Source organism: Ornithodoros turicata, unplaced genomic scaffold, assembly GCF_037126465.1.
Source record: "Ornithodoros turicata isolate Travis unplaced genomic scaffold, ASM3712646v1 ctg00001048.1, whole genome shotgun sequence".
In the NCBI taxonomy this organism is placed as follows: domain Eukaryota; kingdom Metazoa; phylum Arthropoda; class Arachnida; order Ixodida; family Argasidae; genus Ornithodoros; species Ornithodoros turicata.
This window is the reverse complement of record NW_026999447.1, coordinates 272185-290063: the sequence shown is the minus strand read 5'-3', so window position 1 is coordinate 290063 and position 17879 is coordinate 272185. Positions and strand designations below refer to the sequence as shown.

General features: G+C 38.3%; 1 long non-coding RNA gene across 2 annotated transcripts; it reads left to right on the top strand.

Annotated features, from left to right (window-relative positions):
- Positions 1–700: 700 nt before the first annotated feature.
- LOC135376158 (uncharacterized) lies at positions 701–4275 on the top strand. 2 transcript variants are annotated; one of them, XR_010417560.1, is made up of 5 exons: positions 701–903; positions 1753–1874; positions 2501–2598; positions 3633–3698; positions 3810–4275. It is a non-coding gene; the product is annotated as an uncharacterized LOC135376158 (long non-coding RNA). The 2 variants fall into 2 exon arrangements; XR_010417561.1 differs by lacking the exon at positions 1753–1874.
- Positions 4276–17879: the final 13604 nt, after the last annotated feature.

Genomic DNA, 17879 nt, shown 5'->3' with positions numbered 1-17879 from the left:
AAGTTGCTAACAGAGTTACATTAGCCGTCAAGAATATAATAGCATTATACATTACACGCTGTATGCACACTTGGGTCTGGAAATCATAATGAATTACGCACTCCCGCAGTTTTGTAACGCATTACCGGTAATGCGCTACTTCAAACATGATATTACATGGTTAATCAATTATACGCTAGTTGCAATCAATCCGAGTAAGTCGCTCTGATATGGAAGCTTTTTGATTTTCTGAATCTTTAACGTCGAGACGTCAGCGTTGCTAAACTGACGAATCACAGATCAATATGGATGGGTAGAAATCCGTCAGGGATTCGTCAGTTCATTTCGTCACTCCGATTTTATGTCGGAACAGTTCACTTAGAATGCGGCCCAGGACACACATTTCCGTCAGTCGTGACGTTGCACACTTCTGTGAAGTCGACAACGGCGAGCTCTTTCACCATTATCACCACCGTCGCTCAATTTAAAAAAAAACGAAAAACAAAACAAAAACACTCGCTTCATTATCGAAAAAACTCAAGGCATTCTTGATCTTTCCTGATTCACGTCCTCATACGGAATTTGTCGGCTCAATAACATAAAAAGCAGCACTGTGGAAAGTAATTAAAGTCGTTTGTTTCGGTTTCAAACCGCTGCGTCTAGCAACCATGTAGAACAAAAGAACAAAGTAGCGTTCGGCGTGCTGCCCTTTCGTCGTGGTTTCTTGTGTTGAATTCATGTCTAAGTTATCGTTGAGTTTAATCGGGAAGATATTGCATCTCGTGTGTCAAGTTTGTTTTTCTGTTCGCTATTCGTCTGACGACGCAAAAGCTGTTGTGCCAGTGCCGTGCCTCTTATATACTGTACTACACCGTGCCGTAACTACAAGTCGTACAACTTGCCGGACCAGCTTCGACCTTGCCGGTAACCTATTATTTTTTTCGTTTCGTGTTACTTATTCACGTTAAACTAACACCAGGGCGTTGTATTCTCGTCTTTTGTGTTTCGCGTGCTCTATCACATATCTTCAATGCAGTGGGTGTACCTTCGCTGTATGGGTGCAGGATTCAGTTCCTCCAGCGCTTTGTCTGCATAAATGTGATAGATATTTGTGCAAAAGAATATTGTGTTTCGCGTTGTGGATGTAGTTCCGTATCGGGACAACTGGCTTTTTTTAAAGAACAACGAATAAAAACAAAAATCTAACGCTTTTACGTGAAAGAGGAAGTAATTAGAACGAAATTCAACAGGAATGTGCCTCTATATTGCATAAAACGTATAAGAATTAAATTTTATCGCCGGTTTCTTGATGGCGATGCGGCATCTTGGCTGAGGACTTTACTGACCTAACCCGAGGCACAGTCTCGACGCCCGCACCGCCTAGTGCGTGCCTGGGGGGGGGGGGGGGGGGGGGTGCACACCGGGACCCCCAGACCCCCCAATCTGTAGAACCTAACTTAACCTAACCTCACTAAAGTCAGGTGTTTTAGCCCATTTCAACGACCCTACCTTTCGGAAGACGGCAAGTTTCAAATCCGTTAGGCATAGCATTGCCGTGTTTCTCCTGCGCTAAAAGTGAATCAGATGGGGTTGTTTAAATGCATATAAAAAAACTTCTAGTCCACAGAATTTTATAATTCTTACATTTCTAGATTCAGTATATGATCTTCTTCCACTTCTATGCGATATTTACTTTCCTAACCGTTTCAGTATTTTTTTAAAAACGAGTGGTCCCGATACGGAACTACACCCCGAGTTGTGTATGTATTGTAGGGCGCCGAAGAAAACGAGGAATAAAGCGATAGGGGGCACAAGCAGAGAGTGCGGACCCTGGCTACGAACGGACAAGAATGGTCTGGTTTCTTTACATTGGCGCAGCGGACAGGAATTCGAAAGTAATCTTTCCGTTTCCTTATGTTTATGTCGATTACTGTTGTTGCGTTGTTTCACCGCCAGTGCACAAATGGTGTTGCATTCTAGGATCAACAGATGTGGATGTCAATCATGGGTGGGCAGTTGCAAGCTGTCAAAAAAGAAAGAGCCCGGTAGTGGCCTGCTATATTTTGAACTATCCATGTTCTAAGCATTGAGGCTTTGTTGAGTGTGTCTTTGCCGTCTGTTCCAGCCTCAGAATAGTTATTTTCCACTGTATGTGTTGGTTTATCGCGATGCCTTTGGCTACTGAGAAACATCAATCACTAAAATAAGTTTGCTCGTTTACCAATGGCTAAGGAAGGTTAGAATGAATCAATGATCTTTTTATGTCGGAAATTACATGTGTTGGCAAATTTAAGTCATCGCTTGGACAGGTAACAGATGTTTGTTGATTGTTGCTGCACTGCTAACAGATAAAACTGTTTGTTTTTAAATATAGATCATGCTATTACTGCGAAGAACCCAGATGCACTTTTTAATTAATTGATGAGTGCACACAAGAAGTTACTCTTACACAACATTCACTGTGTGATTTAGCAGCTAGCTCACCCTTTGATGAAATCTCTCTAACCTTATTTCTTTTCAGAAATTGGTGCCTGATGTCAAGCACACCAAAGAAAAGGCGATACAGCATTTGCACCACATCACCTGACATATATGTGAAAGCATACTTGAGCAAATAAGGTGAGCAACTACTCAATGTCTGTAACATTTTAATTATAGGTGTTAATATGTCGAACATGCATGTTAACACATGCTAATATGTAACATGTGTTATTGTCCAAAGGTGAAACAGCTGTTTCACTTTTGGACTAAAAAGTGCCGGGAACGCGAATGCCCTCTGCTCCACCTGAGTGCGCACGCATCGCGCTCATGACAACAACACGATGAGTCTGCACAATTTCATATTAAGCAAGGGATATCGCCACTGCGAATTCACACTTCCTCGGAATTCTGCTAAACACCTGAAGCTTAATAACCCTCAAGTGTTGTCCTTCTTCGCACTTGCGCTTCCTCTTTAGTGGTTTCCTCATGTAGAGAAATTAGCAATAACAATGGTGGTGCTGCTGATGAAGGGGCTCGCCTTGTTGGCCTAATAGAGGTGGGCAACGTCACGACTGACGGGGAATGTGCGTCCTGGGGCGACTTCTAAGGGAACTGTGCCGACATATGTCTGAAAGCGTCTGAGGAAAACCCAGGAAAAACCCAAGACAGGACAGCCGGCACCGGGATTCGAATCCGGGTACCTCCCAGACTCGACGTGACATGACCAGCACGCTAACCACTGAGCCACAATGGTAATAGTACCGTGATGTTTAGCAATAACAACAAAAGTGATGTAGTAAATCACAGTGTTAGGCGCGTGCACCGCTACGGGCCCTATCAATGACGATGATGATAATGATGATAATTTGAGGTTTTTGGCGCAAAAGCGACTGAGACCATAGAGCGCCAAAATCTAAATCTGTAAATGACTCAACTTAGATGTAAAAGTAAAACGTCATCTGAAGGAACGACAAACTGACGACGCACCCCGAAAGTCGCTGGAGAGGCGTGTTAGCTTAGCTCAATTGGTAGAGCCCTGGACCGGTAATCCAGAAGATGTGGGTTCGATCCCTACAGCTGGCTAACCTTTTCAGTGACTTTCATATTTCATCGTTGATTTCTTAGGCAATTTGAGGCTTTGTTTGTATCTGTCCCTTCTATGTTTGTTCCAGCCTCAGAACATCAGTTTCTCTCTTGGTCGAAAACCGCATTGATTATAGGCTGTTATTCACTTCGAGGTAATACACCAGCCTTTTATTAACCATTCTCTCAAAAGTTTTTCCAATACAACTAGCGAGAGCAATGGGCCTATAGCTTGTAGGGTTTGATGGGTCCTTTCCTGGTTTCAGGAGAGGAATTACTGTCGCGACCTTCCATGCTGACGGCATTTGACCACTACCCCAGACGTCATTGAAAAACTTCTTTGGATTTTTCTGAGAAATGGACAAGCATGGAGTAGGTGATTCGGTCTGGGCCCGGAGCACTAACATTTACTGATGATAGTGCCTGCAGGAGCTCACGGGCAGTGAAAGGTTGGTTATATGCACAGTTCCCATCTCCCGTTGTTGTGACAATTCGCTGTTCTTCACGTCGCTTGACACTTAAGAATTTGTCTGTGTAATGGGAGGAATTTGATATATTGTGAAAGTGCTGACCCAATACATCAGCTTGTTCATTTAGGCTCCTGCATGGAATTCCATTTACCTCTAGCAGAGGGACAGAAAAACTTCTGTACTCTCCTTTGATCTTTCTGATTCTGTCCCACACTATCTTTGATGGGGTCTTGTGCGTTAAAGACGAGACAAAATTGCGCCAGGAGGACCGTTTGGCATGGCGCCGTGTCCACCTTGAATTAGCACGTGCCTTTTTGAAAGTTAGGAGGTTCTGTGCTGTGGGAAACCTACGAAAGACACCCCAAGCGCGATTTTGTTGCTTCCGTGTGTCCTCACAGTCCTTTGTCCACCATGGCTTTGAATGCCTAGGTAGACGGGAGGAGGTCTGCGGGATACTTTGAACAGCAGCTTCCAACATAACATTGGTAATACAATTGTCGGTGTCGTCGATCGACATTCCCTTAAAAGATACTAGTAGTAAAGGGCGGGCAGTGTAAGCTTAGGTGAGAGTTAGAATCCTGGACCCCTGACCCCTGCCCTGAGCCCTGCGCGTATTTTTCCCCGCGCGGCGCGTGTGCGGAGGGTTGTCCGCGCGCTTATCGGCGGGGGAGGGCTGCGCGTGCGCTCATCGTAGCGTATTTTTCAGCCTGGGCAGACTTCTTTGGTCATGCGTGGGCCGACTTCATATATTTTTACATGCATAGACATGCAAAGGATAGCCATACACAAAAGTACAAGTGAAAATATATTTATTAAAGTCATTAGGAATTATGTTATGACTCTGCGTGAACGGGAACCAACCAAAAACCTGAAGCAGAAGGAACACAATACATGTAACAATACTTATTAAAGGTATGATACAATAGCATTGAATAGGTATCACAGATCAAATACAATATTTTTTATTAACTGTAATCACACAAGTTTTCAATGAATCAGAAGGGATAGCACATTTAAAATATTCTTAATCAATGCAATTACAATCAAAATTACAAGTTTTATTATAAAAACTCTGAGACGTGAGAACCTGATAGATGTAAGTAATTCGGAGCATGATAGCTAAGTTTAATATTCCAATATGACACAAATTTAATTTCTTATGAAGTGAATAGCGCAGACATAAGGAAATAATTCGAATCAGCACATAACATTAATATAGAACCAATCATAGGCGTGTAGGGAAATAATAGCTACACCATATCAAAACGAGAAACGATCACCACATTTAATCAAAGAAGATATTCTTAATCAATATGATTACAAACAAAATTACAAGTTGTATTATAAAAAGTCTAATATTCCTATACGTGAGAACCATCAGTGCAATAGCGGGAAGCTCTAATAGTTGTATGTAATTAACTGTGAACAGCAGAGACCCTGGAAGACTATGGGACACGAACACAAGAGGAAATAAAATATATACCACTACAAAGAAGTTATTCTTAATCAAAACAACAGAGTAATCTATCATTCAGAAAATCAGAAGAAAAAATCAAACTCATCAGAAAATAGACATGTTAAAAATGAACTTCACCACATAGCACGCTCCTAGCCAACAAACAGAACAAAGAACGACACGAACACAAGAGGAAATAAAATCTATACCACTACAAAGAAGTTATTCTTAATCAAAACAACAGAGTAATCTATCATTCAGAAGAAAAAATCAAACTCATCAGAAAATAGACATGTTAAAAATGAACTTCACCATATAGCACGCTCCTAGCCAACAACCAGATATAATATTATCTGCCTTGATTTGTTGAAGACGGGTTCCGAGAGATGTACGGAAGACCATGGAAAACGAACGACAAGAACGACACGAACACAAGAGGAAATAAAATCTATACCACTACAAAGAAGTTTTCTTAATCAAAACAACAGAGTAATCTATCATTCAGAAAATGAAAAAAAATCAAACTCATCAGGAAATAGACATGTTAAAAATGAACTTCACCATATAGCACGCTCCTAGCCAACAACCAGATATAATGTTATCTGCCTTGATTTGTTGAAGACGGGTTCCGAGAGATGTATGGAAGACCATGGAACACGAACGACAAGAACGACACGAACACAAGAGGAAATAAAATCTATACCACTACAAAGAAGTTATTCTTAATCAAAACAACAGAGTAATCTATCATTCAGAAGAAAAAATCAAACTCATCAGAAAATAGACATGTTAAAAATGAACTTCACCATATAGCACGCTCCTAGCCAACAACCAGATATAATGTTATCTGCCTTGATTTGTTGAAGACGGGTTCCGAGAGATGTATGGAAGACCATGGAACACGAACGACAAGAACGACACGAACACAAGAGGAAATAAAATCTATACCACTACAAAGAAGTTATTCTTAATCAAAACAACAGAGTAATCTATCATTCAGAAGAAAAAATCAAACTCATCAGAAAATAGACATGTTAAAAATGAACTTCACCATATAGCACGCTCCTAGCCAACAACCAGATATAATGTTATCTGCCTTGATTTGTTGAAGACGGGTTCCGAGAGATGTACGGAAGACCATGGAAAACGAACGACAAGAACGACACGAACACAAGAGGAAATAAAATCTATACCACTACAAAGAAGTTTTCTTAATCAAAACAACAGAGTAATCTATCATTCAGAAAATGAAAAAAAATCAAACTCATCAGGAAATAGACATGTTAAAAATGAACTTCACCATATAGCACGCTCCTAGCCAACAACCAGATATAATGTTATCTGCCTTGATTTGTTGAAGACGGGTTCCGAGAGATGTATGGAAGACCATGGAACACGAACGACAAGAACGACACGAACACAAGAGGAAATAAAATCTATACCACTACAAAGAAGTTATTCTTAATCAAAACAACAGAGTAATCTATCATTCAGAAGAAAAAATCAAACTCATCAGAAAATAGACATGTTAAAAATGAACTTCACCATATAGCACGCTCCTAGCCAACAACCAGATATAATGTTATCTGCCTTGATTTGTTGAAGACGGGTTCCGAGAGATGTATGGAAGACCATGGAACACGAACGACAAGAACGACACGAACACAAGAGGAAATAAAATCTATACCACTACAAAGAAGTTATTCTTAATCAAAACAACAGAGTAATCTATCATTCAGAAGAAAAAATCAAACTCATCAGAAAATAGACATGTTAAAAATGAACTTCACCATATAGCACGCTCCTAGCCAACAACCAGATATAATGTTATCTGCCTTGATTTGTTGAAGACGGGTTCCGAGAGATGTACGGAAGACCATGGAAAACGAACGACAAGAACGACACGAACACAAGAGGAAATAAAATCTATACCACTACAAAGAAGTTTTCTTAATCAAAACAACAGAGTAATCTATCATTCAGAAAATGAAAAAAAATCAAACTCATCAGGAAATAGACATGTTAAAAATGAACTTCACCATATAGCACGCTCCTAGCCAACAACCAGATATAATGTTATCTGCCTTGATTTGTTGAAGACGGGTTCCGAGAGATGTATGGAAGACCATGGAACACGAACGACAAGAACGACACGAACACAAGAGGAAATAAAATCTATACCACTACAAAGAAGTTATTCTTAATCAAAACAACAGAGTAATCTATCATTCAGAAAATGAAAAAAAATCAAACTCATCAGGAAATAGACATGTTAAAAATGAACTTCACCATATAGCACGCTCCTAGCCAACAACCAGATATAATGTTATCTGCCTTGATTTGTTGAAGACGGGTTCCGAGAGATGTATGGAAGACCATGGAACACGAACGACAAGAACGACACGAACACAAGAGGAAATAAAATCTATACCACTACAAAGAAGTTATTCTTAATCAAAACAACAGAGTAATCTATCATTCAGAAAATGAAAAAAAATCAAACTCATCAGGAAATAGACATGTTAAAAATGAACTTCACCATATAGCACGCTCCTAGCCAACAACCAGATATAATGTTATCTGCCTTGATTTGTTGAAGACGGGTTCCGAGAGATGTATGGAAGACCATGGAACACGAACGACAAGAACGACACGAACACAAGAGGAAATAAAATCTATACCACTACAAAGAAGTTATTCTTAATCAAAACAACAGAGTAATCTATCATTCAGAAGAAAAAATCAAACTCATCAGAAAATAGACATGTTAAAAATGAACTTCACCATATAGCACGCTCCTAGCCAACAACCAGATATAATGTTATCTGCCTTGATTTGTTGAAGACGGGTTCCGAGAGATGTATGGAAGACCATGGAACACGAACGACAAGAACGACACGAACACAAGAGGAAATAAAATCTATACCACTACAAAGAAGTTATTCTTAATCAAAACAACAGAGTAATCTATCATTCAGAAAATGAAAAAAAATCAAACTCATCAGGAAATAGACATGTTAAAAATGAACTTCACCATATAGCACGCTCCTAGCCAACAACCAGATATAATGTTATCTGCCTTGATTTGTTGAAGACGGGTTCCGAGAGATGTACGGAAGACCATGGAAAACGAACGACAAGAACGACACGAACACAAGAGGAAATAAAATCTATACCACTACAAAGAAGTTTTCTTAATCAAAACAACAGAGTAATCTATCATTCAGAAAATGAAAAAAAATCAAACTCATCAGGAAATAGACATGTTAAAAATGAACTTCACCATATAGCACGCTCCTAGCCAACAACCAGATATAATGTTATCTGCCTTGATTTGTTGAAGACGGGTTCCGAGAGATGTATGGAAGACCATGGAACACGAACGACAAGAACGACACGAACACAAGAGGAAATAAAATCTATACCACTACAAAGAAGTTATTCTTAATCAAAACAACAGAGTAATCTATCATTCAGAAAATGAAAAAAAATCAAACTCATCAGGAAATAGACATGTTAAAAATGAACTTCACCATATAGCACGCTCCTAGCCAACAACCAGATATAATGTTATCTGCCTTGATTTGTTGAAGACGGGTTCCGAGAGATGTATGGAAGACCATGGAACACGAACGACAAGAACGACACGAACACAAGAGGAAATAAAATCTATACCACTACAAAGAAGTTATTCTTAATCAAAACAACAGAGTAATCTATCATTCAGAAGAAAAAATCAAACTCATCAGAAAATAGACATGTTAAAAATGAACTTCACCATATAGCACGCTCCTAGCCAACAACCAGATATAATGTTATCTGCCTTGATTTGTTGAAGACGGGTTCCGAGAGATGTATGGAAGACCATGGAACACGAACGACAAGAACGACACGAACACAAGAGGAAATAAAATCTATACCACTACAAAGAAGTTATTCTTAATCAAAACAACAGAGTAATCTATCATTCAGAAAATGAAAAAAAATCAAACTCATCAGGAAATAGACATGTTAAAAATGAACTTCACCATATAGCACGCTCCTAGCCAACAACCAGATATAATGTTATCTGCCTTGATTTGTTGAAGACGGGTTCCGAGAGATGTATGGAAGACCATGGAACACGAACGACAAGAACGACACGAACACAAGAGGAAATAAAATCTATACCACTACAAAGAAGTTATTCTTAATCAAAACAACAGAGTAATCTATCATTCAGAAAATGAAAAAAAATCAAACTCATCAGGAAATAGACATGTTAAAAATGAACTTCACCATATAGCACGCTCCTAGCCAACAACCAGATATAATGTTATCTGCCTTGATTTGTTGAAGACGGGTTCCGAGAGATGTATGGAAGACCATGGAACACGAACGACAAGAACGACACGAACACAAGAGGAAATAAAATCTATACCACTACAAAGAAGTTATTCTTAATCAAAACAACAGAGTAATCTATCATTCAGAAAATGAAAAAAAATCAAACTCATCAGGAAATAGACATGTTAAAAATGAACTTCACCATATAGCACGCTCCTAGCCAACAACCAGATATAATGTTATCTGCCTTGATTTGTTGAAGACGGGTTCCGAGAGATGTACGGAAGACCATGGAAAACGAACGACAAGAACGACACGAACACAAGAGGAAATAAAATCTATACCACTACAAAGAAGTTATTCTTAATCAAAACAACAGAGTAATCTATCATTCAGAAAATGAAAAAAAATCAAACTCATCAGGAAATATACATGTTAAAAATGAACTTCACCATATAGCATGCTCCTAGCCAACAACCAGATATAATGTTATCTGCCTTGATTTGTTGAAGACGGGTTCCGAGAGATGTATGGAAGACCATGGAACACGAACGACAAGAACGACACGAACACAAGAGGAAATAAAATCTATACCACTACAAAGAAGTTATTCTTAATCAAAACAACAGAGTAATCTATCATTCAGAAGAAAAAATCAAACTCATCAGAAAATAGACATGTTAAAAATGAACTTCACCATATAGCACGCTCCTAGCCAACAACCAGATATAATGTTATCTGCCTTGATTTGTTGAAGACGGGTTCCGAGAGATGTACGGAAGACCATGGAAAACGAACGACAAGAACGACACGAACACAAGAGGAAATAAAATCTATACCACTACAAAGAAGTTATTCTCAATCAAAACAACAGAGTAATCTATCATTCAGAAAATGAAAAAAAATCAAACTCATCAGGAAATAGACATGTTAAAAATGAACTTCACCATATAGCACGCTCCTAGCCAACAACCAGATATAATGTTATCTGCCTTGATTTGTTGAAGACGGGTTCCGAGAGATGTACGGAAGACCATGGAAAACGAACGACAAGAACGACACGAACACAAGAGGAAATAAAATCTATACCACTACAAAGAAGTTATTCTTAATCAAAACAACAGAGTAATCTATCATTCAGAAAATGAAAAAAAATCAAACTCATCAGGAAATAGACATGTTAAAAATGAACTTCACCATATAGCACGCTCCTAGCCAACAACCAGATATAATGTTATCTGCCTTGATTTGTTGAAGACGGGTTCCGAGAGATGTATGGAAGACCATGGAACACGAACGACAAGAACGACACGAACACAAGAGGAAATAAAATCTATACCACTACAAAGAAGTTATTCTTAATAAAACAACAGAGTAATCTATCATTCAGAAGAAAAAAATCAAACTCATCAGAAAATAGACATGTTAAAAATGAACTTCACCATATAGCACGCTCCTAGCCAACAACCAGATATAATGTTATCTGCCTTGATTTGTTGAAGACGGGTTCCGAGAGATGTATGGAAGACCATGGAACACGAACGACAAGAACGACACGAACACAAGAGGAAATAAAATCTATACCACTACAAAGAAGTTATTCTTAATCAAAACAACAGAGTAATCTATCATTCAGAAAATGAAAAAAAATCAAACTCATCAGGAAATAGACATGTTAAAAATGAACTTCACCATATAGCACGCTCCTAGCCAACAACCAGATATAATGTTATCTGCCTTGATTTGTTGAAGACGGGTTCCGAGAGATGTACGGAAGACCATGGAAAACGAACGACAAGAACGACACGAACACAAGAGGAAATAAAATCTATACCACTACAAAGAAGTTATTCTTAATCAAAACAACAGAGTAATCTATCATTCAGAAAATGAAAAAAAATCAAACTCATCAGGAAATAGACATGTTAAAAATGAACTTCACCATATAGCACGCTCCTAGCCAACAACCAGATATAATGTTATCTGCCTTGATTTGTTGAAGACGGGTTCCGAGAGATGTACGGAAGACCATGGAAAACGAACGACAAGAACGACACGAACACAAGAGGAAATAAAATCTATACCACTACAAAGAAGTTATTCTTAATCAAAACAACAGAGTAATCTATCATTCAGAAAATGAAAAAAAATCAAACTCATCAGGAAATAGACATGTTAAAAATGAACTTCACCATATAGCACGCTCCTAGCAAACAACCAGATATAATGTTATCTGCCTTGATTTGTTGAAGACGGGTTCCGAGAGATGTACGGAAGACCATGGAAAACGAACGACAAGAACGACACGAACACAAGAGGAAATAAAATCTATACCACTACAAAGAAGTTATTCTTAATCAAAACAACAGAGTAATCTATCATTCAGAAAATGAAAAAAAATCAAACTCATCAGGAAATAGACATGTTAAAAATGAACTTCACCATATAGCACGCTCCTAGCCAACAACCAGATATAATGTTATCTGCCTTGATTTGTTGAAGACGGGTTCCGAGAGATGTACGGAAGACCATGGAAAACGAACGACAAGAACGACACGAACACAAGAGGAAATAAAATCTATACCACTACAAAGAAGTTATTCTTAATCAAAACAACAGAGTAATCTATCATTCAGAAAATGAAAAAAAATCAAACTCATCAGGAAATAGACATGTTAAAAATGAACTTCACCATATAGCACGCTCCTAGCCAACAACCAGATATAATGTTATCTGCCTTGATTTGTTGAAGACGGGTTCCGAGAGATGTATGGAAGACCATGGAACACGAACGACAAGAACGACACGAACACAAGAGGAAATAAAATCTATACCACTACAAAGAAGTTATTCTTAATCAAAACAACAGAGTAATCTATCATTCAGAAGAAAAAATCAAACTCATCAGAAATAGACATGTTAAAAATGAACTTCACCATATAGCACGCTCCTAGCCAACAACCAGATATAATGTTATCTGCCTTGATTTGTTGAAGACGGGTTCCGAGAGATGTATGGAAGACCATGGAACACGAACGACAAGAACGACACGAACACAAGAGGAAATAAAATCTATACCACTACAAAGAAGTTATTCTTAATCAAAACAACAGAGTAATCTATCATTCAGAAAATGAAAAAAAATCAAACTCATCAGGAAATAGACATGTTAAAAATGAACTTCACCATATAGCACGCTCCTAGCCAACAACCAGATATAATGTTATCTGCCTTGATTTGTTGAAGACGGGTTCCGAGAGATGTACGGAAGACCATGGAAAACGAACGACAAGAACGACACGAACACAAGAGGAAATAAAATCTATACCACTACAAAGAAGTTATTCTTAATCAAAACAACAGAGTAATCTATCATTCAGAAAATGAAAAAAAATCAAACTCATCAGGAAATAGACATGTTAAAAATGAACTTCACCATATAGCACGCTCCTAGCCAACAACCAGATATAATGTTATCTGCCTTGATTTGTTGAAGACGGGTTCCGAGAGATGTATGGAAGACCATGGAACACGAACGACAAGAACGACACGAACACAAGAGGAAATAAAATCTATACCACTACAAAGAAGTTATTCTTAATCAAAACAACAGAGTAATCTATCATTCAGAAGAAAAAATCAAACTCATCAGAAAATAGACATGTTAAAAATGAACTTCACCATATAGCACGCTCCTAGCCAACAACCAGATATAATGTTATCTGCCTTGATTTGTTGAAGACGGGTTCCGAGAGATGTACGGAAGACCATGGAAAACGAACGACAAGAACGACACGAACACAAGAGGAATAAAATCTATACCACTACAAAGAAGTTATTCTTAATCAAAACAACAGAGTAATCTATCATTCAGAAAATGAAAAAAAAATCAAACTCATCAGGAAATAGACATGTTAAAAATGAACTTCACCATATAGCACGCTCCTAGCCAACAACCAGATATAATGTTATCTGCCTTGATTTGTTGAAGACGGGTTCCGAGAGATGTACGGAAGACCATGGAAAACGAACGACAAGAACGACACGAACACAAGAGGAAATAAAATCTATACCACTACAAAGAAGTTATTCTTAATCAAAACAACAGAGTAATCTATCATTCAGAAAATGAAAAAAAATCAAACTCATCAGGAAATAGACATGTTAAAAATGAACTTCACCATATAGCACGCTCCTAGCCAACAACCAGATATAATGTTATCTGCCTTGATTTGTTGAAGACGGGTTCCGAGAGATGTATGGAAGACCATGGAACACGAACGACAAGAACGACACGAACACAAGAGGAAATAAAATCTATACCACTACAAAGAAGTTATTCTTAATCAAAACAACAGAGTAATCTATCATTCAGAAGAAAAAATCAAACTCATCAGAAAATAGACATGTTAAAAATGAACTTCACCATATAGCATGCTCCTAGCCAACAACCAGATATAATGTTATCTGCCTTGATTTGTTGAAGACGGGTTCCGAGAGATGTACGGAAGACCATGGAAAACGAACGACAAGAACGACACGAACACAAGAGGAAATAAAATCTATACCACTACAAAGAAGTTATTCTTAATCAAAACAACAGAGTAATCTATCATTCAGAAGAAAAAATCAAACTCATCAGAAAATAGACATGTTAAAAATGAACTTCACCATATAGCATGCTCCTAGCCAACAACCAGATATAATGTTATCTGCCTTGATTTGTTGAAGACGGGTTCCGAGAGATGTACGGAAGACCATGGAAAACGAACGACAAGAACGACACGAACACAAGAGGAAATAAAATCTATACCACTACAAAGAAGTTATTCTTAATCAAAACAACAGAGTAATCTATCATTCAGAAAATGAAAAAAAATCAAACTCATCAGGAAATAGACATGTTAAAAATGAACTTCACCATATAGCACGCTCCTAGCCAACAACCAGATATAATGTTATCTGCCTTGATTTGTTGAAGACGGGTTCCGAGAGATGTATGGAAGACCATGGAACACGAACGACAAGAACGACACGAACACAAGAGGGAATAAAATCTATGCCACTACAAAGGAAGTTATTCTTAATCAAAACAACAGAGTAATCTATCATTCAGAAAATGAAAAAAAATCAAACTCATCAGGAAATAGACATGTTAAAAATGAACTTCACCATATAGCACGCTCCTAGCCAACAACCAGATATAATGTTATCTGCCTTGATTTGTTGAAGACGGGTTCCGAGAGATGTATGGAAGACCATGGAACACGAACGACAAGAACGACACGAACACAAGAGGGAATAAAATCTATGCCACTACAAAGGAAGTTATTCTTAATCAAAACAACAGAGTAATCTATCATTCAGAAAATGAAAAAAAATCAAACTCATCAGGAAATAGACATGTTAAAAATGAACTTCACCATATAGCACGCTCCTAGCCAACAACCAGATATAATGTTATCTGCCTTGATTTGTTGAAGACGGGTTCCGAGAGATGTACGGAAGACCATGGAAAACGAACGACAAGAACGACACGAACACAAGAGGAAATAAAATCTATACCACTACAAAGAAGTTATTCTTAATCAAAACAACAGAGTAATCTATCATTCAGAAAATGAAAAAAAATCAAACTCATCAGGAAATAGACATGTTAAAAATGAACTTCACCATATAGCACGCTCCTAGCAAACAACCAGATATAATGTTATCTGCCTTGATTTGTTGAAGACGGGTTCCGAGAGATGTACGGAAGACCATGGAAAACGAACGACAAGAACGACACGAACACAAGAGGAAATAAAATCTATACCACTACAAAGAAGTTATTCTTAATCAAAACAACAGAGTAATCTATCATTCAGAAAATGAAAAAAAATCAAACTCATCAGAAAATAGACATGTTAAAAATGAACTTCACCATATAGCACGCTCCTAGCCAACAACCAGATATAATGTTATCTGCCTTGATTTGTTGAAGACGGGTTCCGAGAGATGTATGGAAGACCATGGAACACGAACGACAAGAACGACACGAACACAAGAGGGAATAAAATCTATGCCACTACAAAGGAAGTTATTCTTAATCAAAACAACAGAGTAATCTATCATTCAGAAAATGAAAAAAATCAAACTCATCAGGAAATAGACATGTTAAAAATGAACTTCACCATGTAGCACGCTCCCAGCCAACAAACAGAACACGAACGACAAGAACACAAGAGGAAATAAAATCTATTCCAATACAAAGAAGATATTCCACTTCACCACATAGCACGCTCCTAGCCAACAAACAGAACAAAGAACGACACGAACACAAGAGGAAATAAAATCTATACAAATACAAAGAAGATATTCCACTTCACCACATAGCACACTCCTAGCCAACAAACAGAACAAAGAACGACACGAACACAAGAGGAAATAAAATCTATACCACTACAAAGAAGATATTCATAATCAAAACAACATAGTAATCTATCATTCAGTAGCTCATCAGAAAATAGACATGTTAAAAATGAACTTCACCACATAGCACGCTCCTAGCCAACAAACAGAACAAAGAACGACACGAACACAAGAGTGAATAAAATATATACCACTACAACGAAGATATTCCTGATCAAAACAACAGAGTAATCTATCATTCAGAAAATCAGAAGAAAAAATCAATCTCATCAGAAAATAGACATGTTAAAAATGAACTTCACCATATAGCACGCTCCTAGCCAACAACCAGATCTAATGATATCTGACCTGATTTGTTGAAGACGGGTGCCGATAGATGTATGGAAGACCACGGAACACGAGCGACAAGAGGAAATAATATCTATACCACTACAAAGAAGATATTCTTAATCAATACGACTACAATCATATTACAAATTGTATTATAAAAAGTCTGAGACGTGAGAACCATCTTTGCAATAGCGTAAATATCTGTCATAACATTTCGTGCGCAATAGGGAATCTCAGTTTCATATTCCAACATTACTCAACTTTTAATTTCTTATTAAGTGAACAGCATAGACGTAAGGAAATAACGAGAAACAACACAATCAACATCTACAATTAATAGAGAGCCAAACCTGCGCACCATCCAACACATAGAGAAATAATAGCTAATCAATCTATCAATGGCGAAATAGCACAGACTTAACGCTGAGGAACAGAGGAACACGCGGCGACACGTAAACTCTGAACTCTGATTGTTCTTTGAATAAACTCCAGTTTGCTTCTCGAAGCTTCCAGCGAGGCTGACGTGTTGTTGTACTTGAAACATACGTCAACTTCACTGGGAAGTGAACACTGCCCATCGGATTTGTCATCGCTGCCCACGCAATGTCTGGGAACAGCGATGGGCTGCAAAAGGACAAGTCAATGGCGGAAGAAGATTGCGTGGCTGTATGGAGGTATGTTGGTGAACCTGTGTTAAGAAGACATATGGGTCGAGCAAGTAAGATCCTCTCTAACATTTTCCCCCAACTATCGACTTTAGAGCTCCCCCACAGATAGTTGTGTGCATTAAAGTCTCCCAAGACAATGAAATGAGGTGGGAGTTGCTGAAGTTGCTCAATGTCCGGTTATAATATTCTTTCTGAAGGAGAGAGGTACACAGAACAGACAGTTACAAGTTTGTTTAGACAGATTTGGACTGCAACAGCTTCTAGCTCACTTGCAACAGAAATAGCTTGAGCCGGAAGTGATCGTGGTACGATCACAGCCACACCGCCAGCTGTTCGTGCGCTGTTCATGCGGTCTTTCCTAAACATGATATAGTGCCTGTGGGGATTCATGTTTTGTGCACTCAGATAAGTTTCTTGTAGGCATGCACACATAGTGTTATTCTTGTCTAGAATGTCCTTAATATCTTCTAAATTGGAATAGAATCCTCGACAATTCCACTGCTAGATAACCTGGTCCATAGCAGGGAAAAGGACGGGCAAAAGAAATAGAAGCGCATAACACTGCACAGTACCTCGGATGTGTGCGGACATTGACTGTCTTCTCATGTTTGGATTGTGGTTGAGGGGGCTGTACTCTAGGTGCAGGTACCCTTTGCTGATCTTTGGGTTTTGTGC